The following is a 16,068-nucleotide window of genomic DNA, read 5'->3' as shown; positions in this document are numbered from 1 at the left end:
GGCGTGCACTCTGTTCTCTGTAACTACATGTTTATTTTTGCTTGGTTTGTTCATTTAATACGTCTTTCTGTTTTCTATATTCCACATACAAGTAAAATCATACAGTTTATTTGTTTCATCTGACTTATTTTACTTAGCACAATACTCTCAAGGTCCTCCATGTATATATACAATGGAATACTACTCATAAAAATACTACCCCATAAAAATGAAATCTTGCCATTTGTGACATCATGAAGAAATCTGGCTAGATAATCTCTAAGGTCCTTCCTAGTACTGACATTTATAATTGTATTGTAACCTGACTGTGTTTTCTCCATGCTATATCCAACTGTGAGTCCAAATAGGGTCATATCTGCTTTTCCAGAGAAGACATACAGATGGCCAACAGGCACATGAAAAGACGCTCAACATCACTGACCATCAGGGAACTGCAAATCAAACCCACTATGAAGTATCACTTCACACCTGTCAGAATGACTACTGTCAAAGAGATCACAAAGAACAAATGTTGAGGATGTGAAGAAAAGGAAACCCTTGTGCACTACTGGTAGGAATGAAAACTGGTGCAGCCACCATTGGAAACAGTACGGAGGTTCCTTAAAAATCTAAGAGCAGAACTACCATACGATCTACCAATTCCACCCCTGGGTATATATCCAAAGAAAATGGAAACACTAATTTGAAAAGATACATGAATCCCAATGTTCAGCATTTATTATTTATCATAGCCAGCATTATTATTTATCAGCATTATTTATCAGAGCCAAGACATGGCCTTCCATGTAGCTCAAACAGTAAAGAATCTGCCTGCAGTGTAGGAGACCAGGGTTGGATCCCTGAGTTGGGAGGATCCTCTGGAGAAGGGAATGGCAACCCACTCCAGTATTCTTGCCTGGAGAATCCCATGGACAGAAACACCTGGCAGGCTACAGTCCATGGGGTTGCAAAGAGTCAGACACGACTGAGCCACTAACACACACAAGATATGGAACCACCCTAAGTGTCCATCAACAGATGAATGGATAAGGAAGATGTGATACACACACACACACACACACATATATATACACACACATAAGCAGAATGCCACACACACACACACATATATATATACACACACATAAGCAGAATGCCACACACACACACACACACATATATATATACACACACATACAGCAGAATGCCACTCAACCGTACAAAGAATGAAATTTTGCCATTTGCAACAACACAGATGGACTTAGAGGGTACTATGCTTAGTGAAATAAGGCAGAAAAAAAATACTCTGTTATCACTTATATGTGGAATCTAAAACATAAAACAAATTAATATAACAAAATAGAAATAGATTCAGTTATAGAGAACAAACTAGTGGTTACCAGTGGGGAGAGGGAAGTGGGGAGAAGCAATTGAAGGGCGGGGGATTAAAAGGTAAAAAGATGGCTGGATGGCATCACTGACTCGATGGACGTGAGTCTCAGTGAACTCTGGGAATTGGTGATGGACAGGGTGGCCTGGCGTGCTGCGATTCATGGGGTCGCAAAGAGTCGGACACGACTGAGCGACTGATCTGATCTGACTATGTATAAAATAAATAAGATACAAAGATGTATTGTACAAATGGAATACAGCCGATATTTTATAAAACTTTAAATGGAATATGATCTATAAAAACACTGAATCACCACATTGTACACCCAAAATTAATACTGTAAATCACCTATAATTAAAAAAACAAAAACTGAAACAAGAAAATAAACATTACATTCACAACAGTGACTGCACTTCACTGGCTCCTCCCTCCACTCCCTCTTTTCCCAGTTTTGTTTCTGGGACTCCCCAGGGACCCTTTGCACACGAGCATGTGCTCCCACACCCTGTCCGCCATGTGCTTCCTCCTCTCCCACGGACTCATCGGGGGTTCAAGGCCTGAGAAGCCGCTTGAGGCCCCCTCCACACCACAGCTGCCAGTGCTTCCACCGCAGTGCTGATGTCTGTGGGGTGCTCTCCCCCATCCTCCTGCCCCCACCCACTGTCCCCAAAGCTGTGTGGACCAAGGAGCCGTTAGTCTTGGAAGACTGCAGTCCTCACTGTGTCTGAAACGCTGCAGCTTCAACACAGGAGCAAACAGAATGCTCTCCCTTCCCACCTTCAGTCACAACAGCAGCAGAATCCTGCTTTTTACATCTCCTCCAACATTGAAAACTGCCTGTTGTAGCTTCAGCTTGTAGCTTCTCTTTCCCTGGGGCCAAGGACGAGATGTCTGAGATAACCATCCCTACTCCTGCCTCAGAAATCCCTTCCAGAGTGACTTTTGCCCACCAGTCTGTGACACACATAACTTTAAATGGAATATGGTCAGGCAGGTCTGAAGCCCTGAAACAGGCACTATTTAGGCTGCAGTGGGGGACCCTGTAAGCTATTTAAAGAAACAAACCAAAAAAGAAACAAACAAACAAAAAAAGAAAAAGAAAAGCTATTCATCTTAAAGACTATTCGTGGAAGTAGGGGAATTAAACATGGCATCCTTGAATATATACCCTCCACAGCACAGCTTGGTCTATTGTTCCCGTCATAATGACAATTTACCTCTGGGAGGTTGAGAATGGGGCACTCGCTGCTGGATCAGGTACTGGGGAGGAAACAAGAACAAAGCTATATTGTCAGGAAGCCTAAGGGCTGACCCAAACACAGCAGCACTCCAGAATATTACTGTGGAACGTGTTTCCTCCATAGAGATCCAATCTTCAGGCAGACTGGACTGGGAGAGGGAAACTACTCCTGTGTTGTATTCCATTAAGGAGAGAAACGTACACACATACATAGCAAGAGTGGTGTGAGCCATTCTCAGGAGAAACCCACCGTTCCACCTTCCCTCTCTGCTCCTTCCTCAAAGTCACCTTCCAATACCCAGGTGTTCTCTTAGCTCTGATGTCATCAGAAGAAAACACTGATTTGACTTATATGTCTTCCTTTATGAAGCTCCTGCCTGTTCACTTGCTTGATTACCTGGGAGCCTGATGAGAGTAGAAGATCCCAGATACAAAATCCCAAGATGGAGAACCCAGAATCTTTAGTAGCAAATTGTTGGGCTGGAAAATCTGTCAAGGTGGAGTCTAAACTGGGCTCTGTCATCAGTAAGATCCCTTAGCCCTTCTGCGTCTCTTGATAATCACATGGATACCCCAAAGTAGACTTAAATGCCCAACTAGAGGACACGGGGATGTGTGGATGTGGTAGCCTCAGTGTAAGCAAGATGAAGTTTCTCTAAAATTATGGTCTGTCAGGACTTCTGGTTGAATTATTTTTGTGGCAGCTGTAAATAAAATTCCTTTCTTAAAAGGGTAGGAGAAGCTGTGAAGAAATCCTGCAAACAAAGAGTGAAGATGAAACTAATTTTGGAAGGAGCAAAGGGACAGAAGTGCTCCTAATGAGTTAGTCATGACAGTGGGCTGGGGGGATCATTCATTCATCTACCCAGTCACTCAACACATATTACAGAACCCTTCACTGTGCGGTAAGCACTATAGGGTTAGGGGCAGATCAGTGAATCAAAAAGAAGAGACAGCTGCTTTCTTACAGCTTTTGCTAGGTAAGGGAGACAGACTAACATGACACAAAAAATTATGCCACTGTAATTGGGGTAAGTGTTAGGAAGGAGAAGAGCTGGGTACTATGAAAGCAAATAGAAGGGTGGCAATGGTTCAGAAAAATTTCCATGAGGAAAGCTGAGCCCTGGAGGATTAGCCAGAGGAAAGAGAGGCGAGTTTGGGGAAATGACCTAATCAGGAAATAATAGCATGAAAGAAGGAAGAGTCAGGTGAAAAATGAATATCAAAAAATGAAGTCATCTATAAAAGCAAAACTCAATGAACAGAAGGCAAAACAAAGCTAAACCACAGTGGGGCAAAAATCTACTCCAAAAAGCTGCAGTGGTGGGAGGTGTGTGGGTTCAGGGCTTCCTCCATCCAGGTGGCCTCCATCTTTTCCAGCAAAAGGCTGGAAAAGGCCTTTTGTGGAAGCACAAAGTCATGTCCTTTACCACCGCATCCCTAAGATGTTACCCTAAGGCAGATAGATGCCATGAATTCTTTGTAAAATTAACAGCACTGCGTGGTGGATAGCACACATTTTATACTCTAAAGAGAACTGCATTCTGGAGAAGGCAAGTGACTTGCTCAAAGACTTAAAGATGGAGATGAACCTACTCCAGGTGGTCTGACTCTTTATGTCTGACCACAGGCTTATTCTTCTTTGCAACCTAACTGGAACCCATAGAGCTTATTTGGTCCCAGCCTGTTGTTTTGTAGGGGAAGCTGGAGCTCACAAAGGTTCAGAAACTCATGTGAGACCATGGGAGTAGAGGCCAGTGTAGGATTAGACTTCTGGTTCCCATTGCTAATCCATACATCTTCCCCATTTCTTGCTGTTTAGTGAAACGTAGTAAAAACACACAGTTGAGAATTAATTATGATAAGATGCCAAAACTACACATAAATTGATCATTTTTCTTGAGTTACATGCCTTTCTCCCCTGAAAACTTCAGTGTTGAAATATGTAGTGGAAACTTATTATTTAAAAAAAAACACTAAATGATATATCTTGTGATGAAGGAATCACACTTTTGAGTTCCTGAATTTTGAACTATTTCAAAGCAGGATATGCTTGCATTAAACAACTGATTTATGACTTTTTATAATATTCTTCTACATTCATCTAATAAAATGGAAAGTCTTAAAGTATATTTAATTGGTTAGTTTCTCTAATAAAATCTTGAATATAGAATAGTATCTTGGCACCTACACTGAATAATGAATACAGGGGAACAGGAAGATAAAAATGGTAATCATTTGCTCCATCAGAAAGGATGGGGCATCTCTTATTATAAAGTTGCTTCTAATTAGTCTTAATAAACACATCACTCACCCTTCTGGCCTTGGATTCTACCTCTGAGAAATGTAGGGATTACACCTGATGGTATGTATGATCCCTTTTAGATGTGAACTTCAGTGAGACAATGGGTCTCGGAGGTATATTTACAACCAGCCCACTTTCTCAACGACCCTCAGCCATCATTCCCATCAGCAGGCCCTTAACTTTGGGACTTCAGCCCTTCCCTACTGGGTCTTAGAAATAACTAGAGGGAACTTCTGACATTTTCAATTCCTGGACCTGAGCGCCCCCTAGGCACACAAAGATAAACTGTAGCTCTGGGGGAATCAGGACTATGGGAAGCTGGTGTCTCACTAAGGTCAAAAATCCCTGAACTTCCCTATTTGTTTGCTGTGTCAAGGAAGGCCAGAAGCAGGGAGGGAGCTGGGAAGGACAAGAGGGAGTGTGTGGCAAGAGGGAGTGTGTGGCAAGAGGGAGTGGGTGGCCAGCTCTGTTGTCAACCAGACACTACAGGGGCTCTGGGTGACTGTCCCCCTAACAACAGATACACTCAGAATGGGAGGGGGTGAGCTAGAAGCCAAGCAGACCCTACCCCATGGAGATATCACTGGCCACATAGTGAATATATTGGGCTAAAGAGTAGTCACTGGAAAAACTTTATTGTTCAACTAAATCCATTAGTAGTAAACTATTCAAAGTTTACTAAACATAAATTATTTGTGTTGCTTACATTGTCTTCCTGTCCCTATGCCTACCAGGCACACATATCACTGGGTTTCATCTTAGTATCTGCCATTCTGTTGCCTTTTTCATTTCTGATACTGTTTTGCATACATACCTCCCACATTCGTAGTCTACATAACTATTACCTTAAACCTTTTGTAATATGACTAAACCACGATGAGGCACTTTTTCAGAAGCTCATGCCTGTGAATTACATATGTGGCATATGTGTTCACTGTGTATGTTTGTGAGTGTATATTTGGGTTGTGTGCATTATATGTGAGCGTGTGCGTACTGTGCACGTGTGGTGCATGTTCATGCGTGTGGTGTAGTATGTGTATTTGTATCTACTTGTGGTATGTATATTTGTGTCTGTGTGTGTATGTGTAGTGTATGTGAATGTCTATGTTTTTGTGTGGTGAGGTGCATGGAGGGTTGTGTGATGGGTATGGTGTGTGTGTGTTTGTGTGTGTGATGTGTAGTGTGTGTTTGTGTACCTGGTGAACCTCTGCATGTGCAGGGGTGTGTGGTATATGTGTGTAGGCTTGTGTATGTGTTGTGTACCTCTGTGTGTATATATGTATTTGTGGTGTGCATGTCTGTTTCTGTGTGTGTGATGTTGGGTGTGCATGTGTATGTCCCTCTGTGTGTGTGATTGTGTTTCTATGTGTGTGTGTTCACTCCTGCATGGGGACTGCAGCCCCACAAGTCTAGGTCCGCGGCCCTCCTCTCAGACCTCGGCATCCCTGCCAGAACACAGAGCCTTCCTGGGCGCCCACATGGACTGCGGTCTGTGTCTGGAGAGAGTGGGGAAGCGCCTCCTGTGGCAAGTGTTTACAAGTCTGCACAGTTGTGTACCTGGGTGTGTGATATGCCAACTGCTTCCGCAGAGGACAGGTGTCTGTGGTTACCAGCCTCTCAGGGCCTCAGGAAGTCATTATCACAGGCACCAGAGTGCTTGAGTTCATGGGAAAGTGTTTTTCCTCTAAGACCATACTTTCATTCTGCATTAAAAGAAAAAAATACCTTGGGTGACTCCATCAGTCATTCTTATTAGGCCCTTCCATCTCAACAACCTTTGATCCTCAGATCAGATCAGTCGCTCAGTCGTGTCCGACTCTTTGCAACCCCATGAATCGCAGCACGCCAGGCCACCCTGTCCATCACCAGCTCCTGGAGTTCACTCAGACTCACGTCCATCGAGTCAGTGATGCCATCCAGCCATCTCATCCTCTGTCGTCCCCTTCTCCTCCTGCCCCCAATCCCTCCCAGCATCAGAGTCTTTTCCAATGAGTCTACTCTTCACATGAGGTGGCCAAAGTACTGGAGTTTCAGCTTTAGCATCATTCCTTCCAAAGAAATCCCAGGGCTGATCTCCTTCAGAATGGACTGGTTGGATCTCCTTGCAGTCCAAGGGACTCTCAAGAGTCTTCTCCAACACCGCAGTTCAAAAACATCAAATCTTCGGCGCTCAGCCTTCTTCACAGTCCAACTCTCACATCCATACATGACCACAGGAAAAACCATAGCCTTGACTAGACAAACCTTTGTTGGCAAAGAAGCATTCAAATCCATCATACAGCCTGTCCCCCATATTCCAGCCCCTGTTCCCTGCTGGACTCACACACACGCTCAGCCCCCCTCCACCACGTGGGGCACCTCTTTTGTCCCCTCATCATCATTGGTCTCCTGCCTTCCTGACCGGGAGTCAGAGCCAGAAGGTGAAGAAGCGTTAGGCCAGAGTATCTAGGTTTAATTTTCTGTTTAAATCCCTGATAATGAACTCCTCCAATGTTCATTGAGTAGGTGTGGCCACATGCCGGGTTAGGCATGCAAGACACAGAGACGGGTAGAATAATACGGTGGTTCTGAGCAAGGGCTCCAGAATAAGACAGCACCTGTTCACCCCCCATCCTCACCACTTACTCTGTGGTCTCTGACAAGACAACTTCCTTAAGGCTCTGCTGCCTCATTTGCGAAATAAGTACATACATAGCTCACTGCGTGGCTGTGAGGTTAACTTGGCGTGAAGTACCTAGCAGAGTGCCCGGAATGCATAGTCCACACATGTTATCTCTTGTGAGGACTGGCTCACAGGCCTTCATTCCAGCCTGCTAGGTAGAGGGAGACGTTAGAAGGCTGAGCACCATGTTTTCCAGGCGTCTTTGCCATCTTTCATCAAGTAGGTGTACTCGGCACAAGAAGTGCAAGGCAGAATCTGCTCCCTTTTGTAAAATTAAAAATACAGTGAAGTCACTTATGTCAATCACTTATGTCAAGAGGTCTTAAAATGGAGCTGAAGCTGAGCCTTACACATGTCCTCACTGGGTGGAACCATGAAGGCTGAACTGGGTCAAATCACAAGAATTCCAAGGACTCTGTAAGAACACCTGAAAATTGTTACAGTAACAAACTTCACCTTCCTCTAGTGATACACTTTGCATGTAATCATGTGTAGCCAAGACAAGCTTTTGTCTCAGAGAAGGCGATGGCACCCAACTCCAGTACTCCTGCCTGGAAAATCCCATGGATGGAGGAGCCTGGTGGGCTGCAGTCCATGGGGTTGCAAAGAGTCGGACACGACTGAGCGACTTCACTTTCACTTTTCACTTTCATGCATTGGAGAAGGAAATGGCAACCCACTCCAGTGTTCTTGCCTAGAGAATCCTAGGGACAGGGGAGCCTGGTGGGCTGCCGTCTATGGGGTCACACAGAGTTGGACACGACTGAAGCTACTTACCAGCAGCAGCAGCAGCTTTTGTCTGGGCTTCCCTGGTGGCTCAGTGGTAAAGACTCTGCCTGCAACATAGGAGACCAGGGTTCGATCCCTGGGTTGGGAAGATCTCCTGAAGGAAGGCACGGCAACCCATTCTAGTACTTTTGCCTAGAGAATCCCATGGACAGAGGAGCCTGGCAGGCTGTAGTCCACAGGGTCACAGAGTCGGACACGAATGAAGTGATGAAGTAGCAGCAGCAGCTTTTCCAACTCTAATTAAGGCTTTGTAATGCAAATCTTCCTTCTTTGCTTTTTTTTTTAGTTTTTTTCCTTTGAATATCCAGCTTTTAACTTCTTTCAAAAAAATATTTTTATACTGAACCAGTTGGTTTTTGAGATTGCATCCAAGTACTGCATTTCAGATTCTTTTGTTGCCATGATGGCTACTCCATTTCTTCTAAGGGATTCCTGCCTAGATATAAATGGTCACCTGAGTTAAAGTCACCCATTCCAGTCCATTTTAGTTTGCTGAGTCCTAGAATGTCGACGTTCACTCTTGCCATCTCCTATTTGACCACTTCCAATTCGCCTTGATTCATGGACCTGACATTCCAGGTTCCTATGCAATATTGCTCTTTACAGCATCATACCTTGCTTCTATTACCAGTCACATCCACAACTGGGTATTGTTTTTGGTTTGGCTCCATCCCTTCATTCTTTCTGGAGTTATTTCTCCACTGATCTCCAGTAGCATATTGGGCACCTACCGACCCGGGGAGTTCCCCTTTCAGTATCCTATCATTTTGCCTTTTCATACTGTCCATGAGGTTCCTCAAGGCAAAAATACTGAAGTAGTTTGCCATTCCCTTCTCCAGTGGACCACATTCAAATCCTGAAAGATGATGCTGTCAAAGTGCTGCACTCAATATGCCAGCAAATTTGGAAAACTCAGCAGTGGCCACAGGACTGGAAAAGGTCAGTTTTCATTCCAATCCCAAAGAAAGGCAATCCCAAAGAATGCTCAAACCACCGCACAATTGCACTCATCTCACACGCTAGTAAAGTAATGCTCAAAATTCTCCAAGCCAGGTTTCATCAATATGTGAACCGTGAACTTCCAGATGTTCAAGCTAGTTTTAGAAAAGGCAGAGGAACCAGAGATCAAATTGCCTACATCTGCTGAATCATGAAAAAAGCAAGAGAGTTCCAGAGAAACATCTATTTCTGCTTTATTGACTATGCCGAAGCCTTTGACTGTGTGGATCACAATAAACTGTGGAAAATTCTGAAAAAGATGGGAATACCAGACCACCTGATCTGCCTCTTGAGAAACCTGTATGCAGGTCAGGAAGCAACAGTTAGAACTGGACATGGAACAACAGACTGGTTCCAAATAGGAAAAGGAGTACGTCAAGGCTGTATATTGTCACCCTGCTTATTTAACTTCTATGCAGAGTACATCATAAGAAACGCTGGGCTGGAAGAAGCACAAGCTGGAATCAAGATTGCCGGGAGAAATATCAATAACCTCAGATATGCAGATGACACCACCCTTATGGCAGAAAGTGAAGAGGAACTAAAAAGCCTGTTGATGAAAGTGAAAGAGGAGAGTGAAAAAGTTGGCTTAAAGCTCAACATTCAGAAAACAAAGATCATGGCATCTGGTCTCATCACTTCATGGGAAACAGTGGACACGGTGTCAGACTTTATTTTTTTGGCTCCAAAATCACTGCAGATGGTGACTGTAGCCATGAAATTAAAAGACACTTACTCCTTGAAAGGAAGTTATGACCAACCGAGATAGCGTATTGAAAAGCAGAGATATTATTTTGCCAACAAAGGTCCATCTAGTCAAGGTTATGGTTTTTCCAGTGGTCATGTATGGATGTGAGAGTTGGACTGTGAAGAAAGCTGAGTGCCAAAGAGTTGATGCTTTTGAGCTATGGTGTTGGAGAAGACTCTTGAGAGTCCCTTGGACTGCAAGGAGATCCAACCAGTCCATCCTAAAGGAGATCAGTCCTGGGTGTTCATTGGTAGGACTGATGCTAAAGCTGAAACTCCAGTACTTTGGCCACCTCATGTGAAGAGTTGACTCATTGGAAAAGACTCTGATGCTGGGAGGGATTGGGGGCAGGAGGAGAAGGGGACGACAGAGGATGAGATGGCTGGATATCATCACCAACTCGATGGACATGAGTTTGAGTGAACTCCAGTAGTTGGTGATGGACAGGGAGGCCTGGCGTGCTGCAATTCATGGGGTTGCAAAGAGTCGGACACGACTGAGCGACTGAACTGATAGTTGATTTACAAGTTGTGTTAGTTTGAACTGTATAACACAGTGATTTAGTTATATATATTTTTCTTTTTCAGATTCTTTTCCCTTATAGGTTATTGCAAAGTATTGAGTATAGTTCCCTGTGCTATACAGTAGGTCTTTGCTGGTTATCTATTTCAGTGTGTATATGTTAATCCCAAACTCCTAATTTATCACCCCTTCCCTTCCCCCTCTGGTAACCATAGGTTTGTTTTCTATGTCTATGTGTTTCTTTGTTTTGCATATAAGTTAATTTGTATCTTTTTAGGTGCCACATATAAGCATATCACATATTTGTCTCTGTGGCTTATTTCACTTGGCATGATAATCTCTAGGTCCACCCATCTTGCTGCAAACAGCTTTATTTCATTCTCTTTATGGCCAAGTAATACTGCATTGTTTAAGTAGACCACATCTTCTTCACCATTCATCTGTCCATGGACATTTAGGCCGCTTCCATGTCTTGTCTGTTCCGTTCTGTTCTACATACTGCTCGCCATAGTGGTTGTACCAATTCAGATTCCCTCCAACAGTGTAGGAGGGTTCCTTTTCCTCCACACCCTCTCCAGCATTTATTATTTGCAGACTTTTTGATGATGGCCATTGTGATGTGATACCTCATTGTGGTTTTGATTTGCAGTTCTCCAATCATTAGCAACGTTGAGCATCTTTTCATGTGCCTTTTGGTCATCTGTACATCTTCTTTGGAGAAATGTCTATTTAGGTCTTCTGCCTTTCTTTGCCTTTAAAAGCCCCTGAATTCCATCCCCCACCCCGTGTCCACAAGCTTGTTCTCTATGTCTACAACTCCACTGCTGCCCTGCAGATAGGTTCATTAGCACCATCTTTCTAGACTCCATATATAGGCATTAATATATGACATTAGTCTTTCTCTTTCTGACCTACTTCCCTCTGTATAATAGGCCCTAGGTTGATCCACCTTATTAGAATGAAGTTAAATGCATCCCTTTTTATGGCTGAGTAATATTCCACCGTGTATATGTACCACAGCTTCTTTATCAGGGAAGTGGGACAAATTGGTAGAGTAGCATTGAAACATATACATTACCATATTTAAAATTAGATAGGCAGTGGAAGTTTACTGTAGGATGCAGGGAGCTCAAATCTGATGCTTTGTGATAACCTAGAGGGAGAGGATGTGATGGGTAGTGGGAGAGAGGTTCAGGAGGGAGGGGACATACATATACCTATGGCTGATTCATGTTGATATAGGGCAGAAACCACACAAAATTGTAAAGCAATTACCCTCAAATTAAAAACAAATAAATACATAAGCCTCTTAAATTTACTCAGTGTCCCCACTAGGGCCACTGTTTGGGTTGTTACTCAAATCTGTGTGCTCAATCTGCAATTCTTTGGTCACAAATAATCAAGCTTTTTGCTTCATTATTGCCTCTTAGATTTATTTAGGCTGATCCTCTTTTAGTCATTTTTGCTGGCAACCAAAATTGTGGAAACGTGAGGCTTTTCTGGAATGGTGCTCTGGAGTTCATTTTCCAGCTTCTTGGGCACTGAGCAGCAAGGGCTGGAGCAGAGGCAGCCCCAACGTCAGGGTTCCAGCGCAGCTCCCAAGGTGCCCCAGAGGTGGACTCCTGGCTGGTCATTTCTGTGTTGTTTTGGAAGCTGTTTCAGGAGCCCCAGCCTAGAATCAGTTCCTTAAATCCTTCTACTAACTTTGCCATCACATTGCTCCTTTATAAAGTTCATTTCCAATCATTAAATTAAATCCTATTTAATATAAATAAAGCAATTTCTATTTCTTGCCCTGAATTCTGATGGATATATCTATTATTAGTATGTTATTAATATTAATATATTATAATAATTAATGTATTATAATATTGTCATAGACATATTATATATTGTATACATTAATAGATATTCTTTGTATATATTAATATATATTTTGAATATATTAAATAATATTAAAATAATAGCAGCTATTATACCAAATATATTGGCTTCCCAGGTGGCCCAGTGGTAAAGAATCTACCTGCCAGTGCAAGAGATGCAAGAGATGCTGCTTCCATCCCTGGGTGGAAAGATTCCCTGGAGGAGGAAATGGCAACCCATTCCAGTATTCTTGCCTGGAAAATTCCATGGACTGAGGAGCCTAGAGGGCTACAGTCCATTGGGTCAAAAAGAGTCAGACACGACTCTCAATTATACCAAATGGGTGAACTCTGGGAGTTGGTGATGGACAAGGAGGCCTGGCGTGCTGCGATTCATGGGGTCACAAAGAGTCGGACATGACTGAGTGACTGAACTGAACTGAACTGAGGCTATACTGTAAGGCCAAATTTTTACAGATATTATCTAACTCCATCCTTGCAGCAAAATTACACAGTCTTTAAGGAAACCAATCAAGGTGTGAACCTAGATCTTTTTGCCACCTAGATCATGTGCCTAACTACTATACTCTACTGTTCCTTCCCTTCTCCAGAGGAGTCTTGCACAATGAGGATGGCTACCATGTAGTGTAAGAAATGCTGGAAAGAACCGTGGGCCCAGGACTGTGGGAGCCCCGAAGAGAAAAGGTCTAATTCTCTCTGGACCTTAGAAGTCCAAGATGGTGTCTGCTTTCCACCTTAGCGGGGATCATGACCTCTGGATTCCTAATTATGTTGGGGAACCTGGCCTCAAAGATCTAGTGGCCTGTTTCTCATGTCTGCAAAGGCAACTGTCTAGTCTTTCATCCAGGTGAGTCATCGAAGGCCCTGGGACATTCAAATTCCTTTGTGGGACTGGTTCCAGCTGGCAGCTGGTGAAGCTCATGAGCAGAGGGTTTGGTCAGCCGGGGCAGATGTGTGCCCTGGGGCAGATGTGCGCACTCATCTTCAGGGTGTCTTTCTCCCTGTTTCTCACAAGATTTCTCTGTAGCAACACTTTCTTGCTGGGATTACCTCAGGATCAGAGACCTTGCCGTATTCAGGTCTGTACCTCTGGCATTGAGCACACTGCAGATACTTACAGAATGAAGGAAGGAAGGAAGAAACCCCAGCTTGCTGCTAAGCCAGGCTACCTGGAGAGCTGGAGCCTTTGCACTCTCTTCTCAGCTCTTTTCCACTCCTGCTTCTGGCTGCTATGGTTCACTCACATGCCTGGCCTTGTATGGACTGCCCTACTCTCATCCTCTTCCCAGTATCTGAAAAGCTGGTGTTTGCTTTTACTTGGTGCTTCTCTCTTAATGTCAATCTTCATTAGATAGAAGCTGCAGTAATTTTCCTTTGCTCCAATTTAGAAGTTTAGGCTACAGTCCATGGGGTCGTGAAGGGTTGGGCACGACTGAGCGACTTCACTTTCACTTTTCATTTTCATGCACCGGAGAAGGAAATGGCAAGCCACTCCAATATTCTTGCCTGGAGAATCCCAGGGACGGAGGAACCTGGTAGGTTGACGTCTATGGGGTCGCAGAGTCAGATACGACTGACGCGACTTAGCAGCAGCAGCAGCATGCAAAAATTTAGGACTTCGAATGTGTGTCTGAAAGGTCTCTTGATCCAGAAACAAATAAGATCTTTTTTCAGCTGAAGGACTGGTGAAAGTTTCTACCTCTAAGTGGAAGTTTCAGCCTTGTAGCCAGTTATAGCCGACCTTCCCTCTTTGAAGGTCTGGAGACCCTAGGGATATACAAATCTTTGCATCTGAATGTTTCACAATAGGTTTTTTTTTTTTTTTTTTTTTCAATTAAAAAACAAAAGCTCCCACTGATCAAGATATGCAGAGCAGATCATTGTCCTTGTTTCAAAAGTGTAGCTTTTGAAGACAGAGCCACAGAGCTTTAAGTGGCTGAGACAATCCATGATTCTCCATTGGTACATTTTCCAGCTTTTTTTGGAACTCTTTCCCAGAGTTACTGGAACACAGGGCACGGATACTCTTTTTGCTCTTTCCTTGTTTACCTCAAACATGATTCAGGAGTCCCTGTTTGCCCAGTTGGACACAGCAGCAGGAGGTACAAGACCAACCTGCAGCATCAGCCCTGGAAGGAATGGAAGCTGAGTTCCATTGAGTGAATGGGGGCCAGACATAGGGAGCCTGACTTTCTGGCTTTTGCCTTCCTCATTTCCAGGATTCACTACTATCCCTCAATTTCCAGGTTATGGGTCTCATAAAATGTTGTAAATTGGATGATCAGCAGCCTAATTCTGGAACACATTTTCTAATTTCTAGCCCATGGTTAATTTGCTCCTGTCTCCACATTTAGCCAACACCCATGACCACACCCTCAGAGAAGCCCTGGGCAGAGATGCAGGGAACTGTGGGAGATTCTGGTCTCAGGACAATTTTCAAGTCTTGCAAGAGAGACAAAGACCACCACAGACGCACACTTCAAATAGTCTTGGGTCACAAGGACCTAAAACACCATAGTATTTTATAGGTATAATAAAAAGGGGACTAAGAAATTATGTACCTTCTACATCATTTTCAGAAAGTTTTAAAAATTTACTAGTCATATATGAGATGGAAGAAGAGCTGGAGATAGGAACAATCTCTCATTTCCTTGCTGTATCATCTTCCTCTCCATTATCTGGAAAATTGAAGCAGATAATGGAGTGTGTATGAATGATGAGAGTGTCTGACGGAATGAGATAGCATCTACTTGGTTATCGATATTGGACTTGAGATGCTAAAGAAAACTGAAAGGAGTAGCAATACTATTTGCGGATATCCTATTTAATCACTTATTCATCCATTCAATAACTTGATTATCAAACAAGTATGACCTATAAGGTAATGGTCAAGGTATTGGGAATAAAGAAGTACACAAAATAAACAAAATTCCTTTATTGGAGCTGCTTACAATCCATATCGGAAGATAAATGATAAAAAAAAATATATATATATATATAATATAGTTTATGCTAGATGTTACTGAATAATAAAGAGAAAAAAAAGTGGGAAAAATATAGGAAGTGCCTGGGTAAAATTGGGAATATTTTTATTTCATTTTGAGCCATCTTTCATCTGTGAAAGATGATCTCTATGAATCACAAGCACTTGGGGTAAAAGAGGCAAAGACATAAGGATGAATAAATTGTATGAGTTAGTCCTGATGGTGTCAGAGATGGGGTAGTGTTTTGGCCAGGAGCATCAGAGCCCAGGGCTGTTTTACTCTTGCTGACCTAAGGCCAGAGGGTGGAGAACACCCATCTCCAGGGACCCAGATCACTCTGAGAATGAGTAAAATTGCGTGACCTCCTCTCACTTATTCAGTTCAAATTCCTGCTAACTATGAATGTGAAGATGTTAGCATTTTTTAAGTGGAAATAAGTCTTGAATCTACATTCTCACCATGCTTGATACTAAGCAAGCCACTGCATGAGTTATATACCTGGTAAACATGTCTGCATGAAGATGGTAGCTCTCCAGAAGGTATAAACTGTTTGGACACATTTCA

The sequence above is a fragment of the Bos indicus x Bos taurus genome, chromosome 16 (genome assembly GCF_003369695.1).
Source record: "Bos indicus x Bos taurus breed Angus x Brahman F1 hybrid chromosome 16, Bos_hybrid_MaternalHap_v2.0, whole genome shotgun sequence".
In the NCBI taxonomy this organism is placed as follows: domain Eukaryota; kingdom Metazoa; phylum Chordata; class Mammalia; order Artiodactyla; family Bovidae; genus Bos; species Bos indicus x Bos taurus.
Note: the sequence above shows the minus strand (reverse complement) of the source record.